Source organism: Somniosus microcephalus, chromosome 8 (assembly GCF_052327205.1).
Source record: "Somniosus microcephalus isolate GS21.2 chromosome 8, FLI_Smic_1.0, whole genome shotgun sequence".
In the NCBI taxonomy this organism is placed as follows: domain Eukaryota; kingdom Metazoa; phylum Chordata; class Chondrichthyes; order Squaliformes; family Somniosidae; genus Somniosus; species Somniosus microcephalus.
The window spans coordinates 145,685,154-145,697,408 of record NC_140994.1 but is presented as its reverse complement, the minus strand read 5'-3'; the positions used below and the strand labels follow the sequence as shown (position 1 = coordinate 145,697,408).

General features: G+C 45.3%; 1 protein-coding gene across 1 annotated transcript in view; it reads right to left on the bottom strand.

Moving 5' to 3' along the window:
* LOC147113851 (pro-neuregulin-2, membrane-bound isoform-like) overlaps positions 1-12,255 on the bottom strand; it is a 253,737-nt gene that overhangs the window by 107,367 nt on the left and 134,115 nt on the right. The window lies entirely within an intron of this gene.

The following is a 12,255-nucleotide window of genomic DNA, read 5'->3' as shown; positions in this document are numbered from 1 at the left end:
GAGATTAGAATAAAGTTTTACATCAACTGGAAATTATATGAATCAGGAGACATGTAATGCCTCGTTTGCAAAAATCATGAATATGTAATTTCATCACATTTAAATGTTTCATTTTAATTACTGTCATTAAAAAATAAAGTTAAGGTGCATGTGAAAGTAATATAATGAAAACTCTCCAAACTTCCAAAGGTACATAATGAGTAAGTGATGACAGTTCAATCACAACTGAGGCTGTAATGCCTAATGTGAATCCTTTAATGTACGCTGGAAACCAGATGACTTATTTACCATTGCAGAAGAGGTGACACTTGATAGCAGGATATGTTGTGCGAGTAATGGTGGAGTGTTTATCTAGTATCTCAGATTAGTGCAGCAAGCATTTTAAATACCTCATATATAAATGGTACATGAGCCTCATACAATGGGGGATAAATTGGGAGGAATTTTAACATAGGTGAGTGGGTGGGAGTGGGTGTGGCTGGGGGGGTTAAATGGGGAAAAATTGGAAGCGTGTCGGGAAGCTGGCTCCAACACGCTGACTTCCGGCTTTTACTCAGGCAGGACAATGGGCGGGCAGTAAACCTGCTCCCAGAAGGTGGGTTGGTGCTTTAAAGATGATAATGAGGCTGGAAGTCTCGGATTTAACCCTCTTTGCAGGTTTTATTGCGGCCGGACGGGTTTTCCGGGCCTCGGGAATCCTGGCCATGGCAGCGAGGTGAGGACAGCCTCAGGGAGCACTCCTTGTGGGCCGGGAGGAGCAGGAGTGCTTCCCCCCACCACCCCCGCCTCCGGCTTCCCAGGCTCCCCCACCATCAGCCCCCCTCCCATAGAACGCCTCCCCCAGGATCGGACCCCCTGAGGTGAGGGAATGGAAACCCCCCAGGGATTGGACCCTCCACCATGGGATCGGACCTCCTCCAGGGCAGCCCAGGTATCTGTTAAATCACTCATCTATGTAAACGGGACTCCTGTGATGTACATAGCACCTCAAAGCCATTTTAAATGCCCACATTTTAATATCCACAGTAGACGTTACGCTCAGTAAAACTTGGTGGGTGGTACAGCAGAAGAGGCCCAACAAAGGTAAGGGCTAAATTCATTTTGGTGGTATGCTTCTCTGGACTCCACAAGAATAATATGGGCTGCTACCACCCCAGGCTTCCCTCCCACCTCCGCGATCATATACCCCTCCCCCGGGTCAGCCCGGAGCCAACGAGCTGCACGGGGTGACTGTTGGCGCCCGAAGCCATCCAAATATATGTTAATGAGGCTCGGCCCTCAAAATGGACTGGTTCTCCAGCCAACACTATCGGGCAGCCAGCCGGATCACTCCACCAGTCGGACGTCCGATAGTTAAATTCCAGCCCATTATGTGTGTGTCATAAATGAGCCACTATCAAGTGTTATTTAGTATTCACTGTACTGGTTTGTTTCCTGAAAATGCACAGTTAACGCATCCTTCAAACGCTGTTTGATCAAACCAGCCAGACTCAAAAGAGATGCATTCATCCATCAGGAAGGTTCAGTAAGTCTTTCGGCCTTATTGTATTTGTCCATACAGTATTATCAGGCTGCGAACTTCTTAATTAACCTTCTAAAAAGACTTCCCTTGCATTACGCAAGGCCAACAATAAAGATAAAGAAAAAGAGTATCCCATTTAACAGGTAGTTGGAAAAGCAGATTATTTTGTTGTTTTTATCAAATATCTAATTTAAATAATTCTCCATGTAAATCCTTGTAAGACATATACAACATGCTAATTTATGATTAATTAACAAAATTAACTTGGATTACATGCATTAAAAATCTGCTAATGCCTACAGACACTTGATGCAAAATACCAAGGCAGAACCATTAGTCATAGCCAAAAGTTATCAGACAGACACTAATTCCCATCTGTTGTGGGTGAGTGTAAAGACCCTTGTAACTCACACACTTGAAGTTAGACCATAGGACTAAGTAATGCATTTATGTAATTCTGTATATAATTTAATCTATACATACTGGGACAACTATGAATAACAATCAATCAACAGATTTGCTTTCTTGTAACAAAGGCAGCAACACGCAGAGTGCTCCAATAGGTTGTTACACTTTTTAATTGAACAGTCAGTAAACTACTAATATCATTAAAATGTGATGGCTTAAACTCCGTTCAATTAAAATGCAATCTTGTATCTAGAGAGACACTTCGGCAATCTGAAGAGCAATTCATTTTACGAAAATGTATAATAGTTGTGTAAGCATGTGAGAAAAATACCTGTATTGTAATCCAAAACTTACTTTAAAAGATTGGGAAATTATTGAGTAAGTGGCAGCAGTCTTCTAATTGAACCCTTGTTAACTTCGTAAAATACTCAGCAATCTTGATGACATTTAAGGGGAGATGTGTGTCTGGACTCACTGGATTGCCTCAATGCAGTAAATATCAAAAATCATGTGAGTTGGAATGCAACACGTGTAAAACAACCTGCCTAATTTTCCTCCACTGATGCTGATGTCAAACTGCAATAAGGGCATTCATTTGTTTGCAACTGTTCTCAATTAAAAGGGCTCAAAATTGTCTTGAATATTATGCATAATTTCATCTTCTTCTCTTCCATGCCTAACAGCACACGAGACAACCCAGTTCTTTCACTGCTTTACATGCAGAAGCTCGTGCTCTGGGTTGTTTCTGCAACTAAGTCCCTTTTTATGTGACAGGTCGTTAGCCCGGCTCACAACTTCCTACCAGGAGCACCGGCTAAATGTGATGGGCAGATCGCTAGTCCACTCCCATCCGACTCAAATAACCCGCTGGATGTCAACCCAGTATTCGGAAGCTGGAGCTCTGGTCACCTGCTTGCCAGGGATAATTTCAGAATACTCCACCTTAATTAAATACCACATCAAACAATGAGCTAGCTGCTGTGCCAGATTAGTTGAAGCCTGTCTGCCATTTTAAAATGAAAGCCTGGAAATTGGTGTTAGTGTTCAACTTAATGCCTGAGTTACTAAACAATAATGCCTATTTTAAATTTAAATATGTGCCTATGTGCAGAGCATTGCAAATTGCTGTGGAGTGAAAGCTTGCGACAAAACTACAATCATCAGTCAAATTCCAAATCAACTGCATCCTAGGTGCAATGCATTGCCGGCTATCCTGTGATCTACTGCAAGGGCTGAAGTCTGTGGCCTGGATTTTTTATTTATGGGTGAGCTACTGCATACTTTAGTTGAAACTTCACAGCCTAGAAATTCGATTGCGCCTGAAAATATATGTAAATGAGCTTACTCGGGACTTGGCAAATGGTGCGAAGGGCTAAGAAATGCAAGGGAATGCAAGGGGATTGATTAATGGGTGGAAAACTGGCAGAAATGGCTTTTCATCCCATTTTGCTGCCAAAAAAGTTACTTTTTCAACAATAACAACTTGCATCTATATAGCAAGTTTGACATAGTCAAACATCCCAAGGTGCTTCACAGGACAGTAATTTTCCAATTCTACAATGAAATTTCATGAAAACGATGTGAAATTTCTTGTCAATTGTCATCTGCTGCATGCTCCTTAGCTTTGCCCTGCAAAGAGACCTCACCAATTTTGAGAGAAGGGTAGCATAGTGGTAATGTTACTGGACTAGTAATCCAGAGGCCTAGACTAATAATTCGTGTAGTTCAAATCCCATGATGGCAGCTGGAGAATTTAAATTCAGTTAATTAAATAAATTGGGAATGACCATGAAACTATTGGATTGTCATAAAAACCCATGTCGTTTAGGGAAATAAATCTACTGTCCTTACCTGGTCTGGCCTATATGTGACCCCAGACTAATTGACTCAGTTGTAACAAATCACTACAAGAAACAATAATAAGAATAAAACCTGACAGACCACCTGGTATCAAAATCCTGGAACTCCCTCCCTAACAGCACTGTGGGAGTACCTTCACCACACGGACTGCAGCAGTTCAAGAAGACGGCTCACCACCACCTTCTCAAGGGCAATTAGGGATGGGCACTAAATGCTGGCCTTGCCAGTGATTCCCTCATCCCAGGAATTAATTTAAAAAAAAACCTACAAAGAACTTGATGGAAAAGAAATGGGTGAAAATTACAAAAGAATTAGCTGTGGAACTAGCAATGCAACAAAGAAGACTGGTGTACTCGGCACTAATTAAAGATGTCTTCCAATGAGACAGAGCTGCACCATTACTCAAAGCTGCAAACCCACACTTAGAAAGCAATTCTGCTGAAGCCACCTCCTCCTAGACTTTTATGTTCAGTTCTTCAAATACTATTTATGGCCATATTATGATGGATTCCTGCTTTATTATAACCAATGATGAATAAATACACAGCACAATGTTCAAATCAAGTTCTGGGCATTTATTTTATTAATTGTGTGGCATGTGAATGATGTCAGCTTGATCTGGCATGGTGTTGCCCCTTTGTGCTTATGCGATGTTTAAGATGTGTGATACCTCAGCTACTACTCCTTCTAATTGATTCCCTTGTATAAGGAGTTAACATTTGCTGGCCAGCTGCACGGTTTCACTGATAAGATTCTGATGACGTGGACCTCCTTGAATTTTGCAATGTGAAGACCTGGTGGTTGAATGGTCCAACCGGGTTTCCTCCACCTTCTGTCATGCCTGCCTATGAGAGGATGGGCATTAATGTCAAAGTGTGTCCCATGCCACCCCAATTTCTTTCAGTAGGGCTTCTCTGCCTATGCAGTGAACTGACTTTTCCTAACTCTGCAATGCCCCATTCTTTATCCACTTTGCTCATCTAATACCTGCTCTTGGCTTCCCAGTGCTAATTAAACTCTATTATTATCTCATAATTGCAGTTCATAACTGATTATATTTCATAGAGTGGTCCACTGTTACATTTCCATTTTCTGCACTCACTGTCATCACCAAACAGGTCAGGTATAGTACAGTTTTAATACAGATCAAAGCTGTCTCCACTCTATCCCAGGGGTTTAAGCATATTCTTTAGCCTACATTCTTAAAATAATAAAAGTTTACGTTAAGCAGCTTTCTTTGTCACCCTCCTAAAAACTAAGGGCTAGATTTTCAGTATAGACAGTTTTGGGGCGCTAACCTTAGCGCCCGCCCGAAGTTAGCGCCCGCCCCAAAGTAGCGCCCCGTTGCCGGAAATTCAGTGGCTTCACCCTAAGAGGTTGGTGGAGCGCTAAAAGAGGCGTTCCACTACTATCTTTAGGCGCTAAGCCTGCGGTGCAGAGCGCAACACCCGAGCTCGGGCGCAGCGCACGGCAGACACTCTGGTGCCAGTGAGCTCTTAAAGGGGAAGGGTGCATGTGTTTTTTTTAAAGGCAGAGTCTGGGGGGGAAAACAGCAGGAGGATGAGGATGAGGATGAGGATGAGGTGGTGGTGGTGGCCGGAAACATAAATACACCGTTCACAACAACACACTGGATCCTTCCACACAACACATGCAGACCGCCTTTTATAGTGCAGGAGGAGTGCCCTTTAATTTGCGCTCCCCAGGGTGTGTTGCGTTCCATTTTACAAATGCTCTGGACGCCAGCCGCACAATGGGGCGGTCCGACTGAAGTTTGGATTCGGGGCGACCAAAGGGCGTTGCACGAGGATGTGACGTCATTTTCTGCGCGCGCATCCGGGCGGCCGCTAAACTTTGCGCCGGCGCTAACGGGCAACTTAATTTGGGGCAGGGCGCAAACTGCGCTGCGCCCGGGCGCTACACGCATAGCGCCCGAAAATCACTTCTCTTAAGGCGCGAACTGCTGGCGCAAGCAACTGAAAATCTAGCCCTAAGTTTCTTAGTTAATCCCGCAATAGTGTACCACAACAATTTTCAGGTTTAGACATCTTACTTCAGAATTTAACATTGTACACAAGTCAAAAGGTGAAAATAATCAATTTTTGTTAGTGTAGCAATACCAGCACTGCATGAATGAAGAAGCGTAGCAGGTATTGATGAATTACAGGGAGACAGGCACAGGGGTAACACCAAGTGGAGCTTGTGAAGCACTTACTGTGCATCCCTCCTTTCCCCCTTTTTCTCCTGTCCTTTGTTCAGCTCCTTTATTTGGTCCTTAATTTCCCAAACTTGAGGAAGTTATTTGTTTGTGTGTTTAGTTTTCCTCTCATTGCTAAGTTCCTTTTAACTTGTATTTCTCGTCACTTTAGGCTATCCCTCTTGTTTGGTTCTCTAGCTGTGAACACTGCATTTCTACCATCTTTGGGCCAATCAATTGTTAATTAGTGGGATAGTTGCTTTAATCTTCAGGTAATCCATGAAATCTTCAATTTTTGACTTGTTTTGTATTCATCAAGTGCTTTTGATCTGTCATGGGATTGCCGATATTATTTCACATCAATTACAACATATTATTAGTAGTAGTATTATTACTGATAATGACCACAAACTTGACTCTTCAAAGTGCAGTTGAAAAAAAATGTTGTGAACTTTGTGTGAAGAGCTTGAGTTTTAGATAATGGAATACATTTTCATTTTTTCGCACTCAGTGCCATCACCAAACAGGTCAAGTATAGCACAGTATTAATGCAGATTAAAGCAACCTCTACTTCATCCCAGTAACATGCCTTATCTCCATGAATGAGACTGCCAATTAACTGCTTAACTGTGGATTACTTTATTCAATGGATTCGGGCCCATGAAGAGCAGTAATGAAACTATCTATTTTCACATTAGACACTTACAAATGCAACTTTCAGTCAATACTCTGGGTTCAATTTGACTCAAAGGAGGCAATTTTGACAGGAACAGTAGCACCCCGAAAATAGTGGGTAATGACCTACCACCTCATTTCCACCAATGGTGTGTGTTAAATCCGTGAATCTTGATGTATGGTGTCCTTCAAGAAATAGACAGAGACTGCAGGGGAACAATCAACAGGTGTTTGCTGGATGAGGGTTACTCTAAAACTAAAGTACAGATCCCTACTCAGGGTTTATATACAGGTGTGGTCACTGCCGGTACTACAGTATACAGGAGCTGTAAAAAGTAGTTCTCCCCTTAAAGGTACATACACTACAGTGTGGCCATGTCTATCATCCCCACGAACTTCGCCCACCATCAGTTGGCGGTTCAGCCAAAGAGGAGCCCAGCAGGTCATTTCTAATTTAATTTTGTGGGGTAAGGTGGACCACAAAAACAACCTGGGGCATTCCCACAAGGACGCTGGTTTTCCAGTCACCCAAACACAATTGAGAGGGAAAAGCCTACCCCAATGCCCTAAAGCAGGGCTCACTGACTACACCAACCACTCCCTGTAACCTCTCAGTGTAAACCCAGTGAGCTCTCCCCATGCAAATTTTTCACATGATGCTCCTTTTTGCTTATATGACATTCCTAAAGATAATAGCTTAAAGATGTTTTACTGTTCTCACTGTAATTATAAATTATCATGCATGATTATAAGGTATTTTTTTAATATGCAGGACAGGAATCATCATTGCTCATGCATAATGCCAAACCATTCACTCAGAGTGTTACTTGCTTCACTGGCAAAAAGCCAAAACATGTCACTCACATTTAAAATGATTAAGCATGTATGGTATAAATGATTTATTATGATAGTTTGGAAGGACATGATCCTGAACTCATAAGGAGGAAAAAATGTTTTTAAAAAAGTGCTGTAATATAACCCTAAAAAGACATCCAACATGACGCAAGATACGTGTGTGATTGGATCAGACGGAATTAGTACAATGGCAGACAAAATTAGCCACATGGATTAATCAGCAGATGGGTTTCCATTATCAGTTAACACATAGGTCTTAAAATTACATTGTGGAATACCAACAAACAAACATTTAATGTGTTCATTTGACACATCTCTATCTGCTATTTGAACAAAGGTGTTAATCTATTTAAAATAAATTAGTTAATGCCGCTGCTAAAATAGCACAGAGAGAAATTTCAGATAAATGCACTAAGTATTTGTATGCTAGTATTCCATGGGGAAACATGCAGAAGCTTTCAAGTGAAACAAAAGCAACTATCGGAAAAACAAGTTGCTCTCACAGGCAAAAAAAATCTTCTTGTAACTATCCCTCTGCTTGTCTTCCATTTTTAATTTTTCTCTGTATCTCTCTTTTTGTCTTTCTGTTTGTCTTCCGCCCTTTCTACCTGAGACTAGAGGAAGGCCTGAGCAGGGAGGCCCAAGCCTGGAATCAGGACTGAGGCTAGCTCCAGAGTGAGTTGTGCAGGGAATGTAAGAATTACTTGCTCAGTGACTGATAGTGGTTATGTGGTGACTATGAACCAATCAGATGTCTGGAAAAATACACCAGGCAGGAACTCATTTTGTTACTTAATGTAAAAATGTTGAAACAATTAAACAGGTTATGTAGCATAAAGCTGAAGTTTTGCAAGTCCACCAAAAGTCTCTCAGTAAAAAGGTTGTCGGTCAGTAATGCTGTTGACCTTCTGACGAAGTAAGTAATGTTGATAACCGTATAGTTCAAAAACAATAAATTCAAAACCTGCCCAATCAGAACAAATTACCATGACAGGGCAAATGATTCACATAGACCAGTCAGACTTCGCAACAGGAACAGATAAGGAAAACACCGGCCCCGATTTTCGGCTTGTGTGGGGAATGGTCGGATTTCCCCGAATGTGGGGTTTCTGACACACATAAAAAAGTGTCAGCCAGCTCCATGCAATTTTCCCTCAAGTGGCCAATTAATTCCCAGCATGTGGGAAGCCTTGCTAATTGTTCAATTCGAGTCAGAAATCCCCACAGTATGATGTCATCATTTGTGGTGCTTTCAAGGTCCATAGCAAGCACTGCATCCTCTGAAGGCTTCCAAACGAACCATACAGGATGGCAGAGGAGCCTGCAGCAGCTGTGGCCAGTGCCAGACCCCGAGCTGCCTCCAAATTCGACGAGGCTTCACTGCAGGCATTATTGGATGGGGTTAGGGCCCACAGGGAGGTCCTCTTCCCTAGGTCAGGGAGGAAGAGGCCTCCCACTGAGACCAATGCTGCATGGATGCAGGTGTCAGCAGATGCCAACTCGCTGGGAGTCACCAGAAGAACCTTGGCATTACATCTCTAACTCCTTCCTTTACTCCCCCACAGTACCATCCAGAGCCCCCATCCTCACTGTGGAGGAGAAAGAGGCTGTGCAGCCAGACTCCTCAGAGGAAGCTCCAACCTCTGAGGGTGCAGCGTCAGCAGAAGTAAGCGCACCCAGCACCAGAGCAGACACTCACACCTCGGGGGGACCTTCGGGACATAGAGTAGTGTTGTCACCTGGTGGTTCACAGCTCACAAGTGAGCCTCAGCAGATTCTGGAGACAGGGACAGCAGTGGAGAGTCCTCGTCGGAGGGTGCAGGACTCTGCCAGCTCAGCTCAGCTGCGCTGCATGTCGACCCTCTGCCTCTGGGTCCAGCCGCAAGAGAAGAGGTGATGGATCTTCATGCACAGATGCAGGAGTCTCTGGCAGGTTTTGTCTCCAGGGTCTCTGCGAGTGTGGAGCAAATGGAGGAGTCCATAGTGACCATGAGCAGAGCCTTTGTGGAGTCATTGGCGCATGAACGCATCACCATGGAAAGGTTGGCAACCTCCATGCAGGAGATAACTCGCCAGGGTACGGAAAACATGGTGAGTGCTCATAAGGGAATTGAGGAGCGTTGGCCATCTGTTGAACAGAGAAACCAGGGCCCCGATTTTCGGCTTGTGTGGGGAATGGTCGGATTTCCCCGAATGTGGGGTTTCTGACACACATAAAAAAGTGTCAGCCAGCTCCACGCAATTTTCCCTCAAGTGGCCAATTAATTCCCAGCATGTGGGAAGCCTTGCTAATTGTCCAATTTGAGTCAGAAAACCCCACACTATGATGTCATCATTCGTGGTGCTTTCAAAGTGTCCAGCAAGCTTCTCCACCTCTGCAGGCTTCTCAACCACTCTTGCACAATGGCAGAGGAGCCTGCACCAGCTGCTGCCAGCGGCAGAGGCCGAGCTGCCTTCAAATTCGACGAGGCTTCACTGCAGGCATTATTGGATGGGGTTAGGGCTCACAGGGAGGTCCTCTTCCCTAGGTCAGGGAGGAAGAGGCCTCCCACTGAGACCAATGCTGCAAGGATGCAGGTGTCAGCAGATGCCAACTCGCTGGGAGTCACCAGAAGAACCTTGGCATTACTTCTCTATCTCCTTCCTTTACTCCCCCACAGTACCATCCAGAGCCCCCGTCCTCACTGTGGAGGAGGAAGAGGCTGTGCAGCCAGACTCCTCAGAGGAAGCTCCAACCTCTGAAGGCGCAGCATCAGCAGAAGTAAGCACACCCAGCACCAGCGCAGACACTCACACCTCGGGGGGACCTTCGGGACATAGTGTTGTCACCTGGTGTTTTACAGCTCACAAGTGAGCCTCAGCAGATTCTGGAGACAGGGACAGCAGTGGAGAGTCCTCGTCGGAGGGCACAGGACTCTGCCAACTCAGCTCAGCTGTGCTGCATGACGACCCTCTGCCTCTGGGTCCATTCGCAAGAGAAGAGGTGATGGATCTCCATGCACAGATGCAGGAGTCTCTGGCAGGTTTTGTCTCCAGGCTCGCTGCGAGTGTGGAGCGAATGGAGGAGTCCATAGCGACCATGGGCAGAGCCTTTGTGGAGTCATTGGCGCATGAACGCATCACCATGGAAAGGTTGGCAACCTCCATGCAGGAGATAACTCGCCAGGGTACGGAAAACATGGTGAGTGCTCATAAGAGAATGATATCTCTTGAGGATCGTTGGCCATCTGTTGAACAGAGAAACCAAATCTTCATGGAAGTCCTTCTGAGTAGGACTGCCAGTGCAGAAACGGGTCCCACTGGCCCCCTAAAGTGCAGCAAGCTGCTCTCAAGCCACTTCCAAGCGCTGGCCCCTTCTGGCCTGTGCAGCTTCAGGTGAGTGAGCAGCAGCCTGGTGCTCCTGGTGCTCATCCTGCTGTTCCTGGTTCTGCTGCCGCCTCCTCTGTTGTTGGAGATCCTCTAATGCCAGGAAGGGAACGTCCCAAAGGCCTCCCATGCTTCTGGCAGATGCCTCCGTTGAGGGGGTGCTGAGTTAGGGTGGTGAGAGGGGCTTCCCAGGAGCTCACACTGGAAAAGTGTGTGAGCCTCCAACTTTCTGCAGCTGCTCCTAAGGCTTCAAAAAGTTCCCCCAAGCCTTGATCAACAAGGTCCTGCAGCCTGCAAATGCTGCCTATTTAAATCTCTTCAGCCCTCAGCGACCTGCTGCTGCAAGCAAGCAAGCCAGCTGTTTTCACGCCAGCTCTCATCGGCGGGGTTCTCCGCAGGCGTGTTTCATGTGGGGAAAGCCCCAAAGTCGCAACGGCCCCGGAAAATCTTCCTTAACAAGGTGATCATTGGTGATTAGTGCTCCGACGAGCAGTCCCGCCAGCGGCGGCCGGGACTGAAGCGGGGCACGTGGAAACGGCGGTCCGAAAGTTGGATGGGGCGGGGAATCAGGCGGGGGGGGGGTGGTCCCGACCCGCTTTTTCGGCGATTTTCGGCCCCCGGCCGCATGAAAAGCCGCCCGACGGCAGCCAGAAAATCGGGGCCACCATTTTTTCAAATTTATATGACTGGATCTCGCATGGCATTGCTCACAGTAAGTCAGAGGATATGTTATTTTATAAGGGCAAGAGCATTATATCATGTAACATGCAATATATTATTTACTGTTAAGCTGTGAGTATGCAGTCTATCCCTTTAAATTCACGAGGCTAATTGTCATAATTGAAATATACCAAAGGCAATCGCAGGCTAAAACTTCTTAAGAACATCATGAGGTCAATTAGATGGTAATTAGATGGGCCAAACTTTCTCTAACTTTTCCCCTGCCCTAGCCCTGAACTCACATCTTGCTCCAGTTTTTCTCCGATCTCCCCTCATGACCTCTCTGCACTCATCTTGTCCATGAGACCCACCTCCTGCTCCCTCGACCTTATTCCCACCAAACTGCTGACCACCCAACTTCCTTTTCTGGCTCCCATGTTAGCTGACATTATTAACGGTTCTCTCTCCTCAGGTACTGTCCCCCTCTCCCTCAAAGCTGCTGTCATCACCCCTCTCCTCAAAAAAACAAATCTTGATCCCTCCGTCCTTGCAAACTATCATCCCATCTCCAACCTCCCTTTCCTCTCCAAAGTCCTTGAACGTGTTGTCGTCTCCCAAATCCGTGCCCATCTTTCCCACAATTCCGTGTTTGAATCCCTCCATTCAGGTTATCGTCCTTGCCTCATCAAAGTCACAAATGACATCCTTTGTG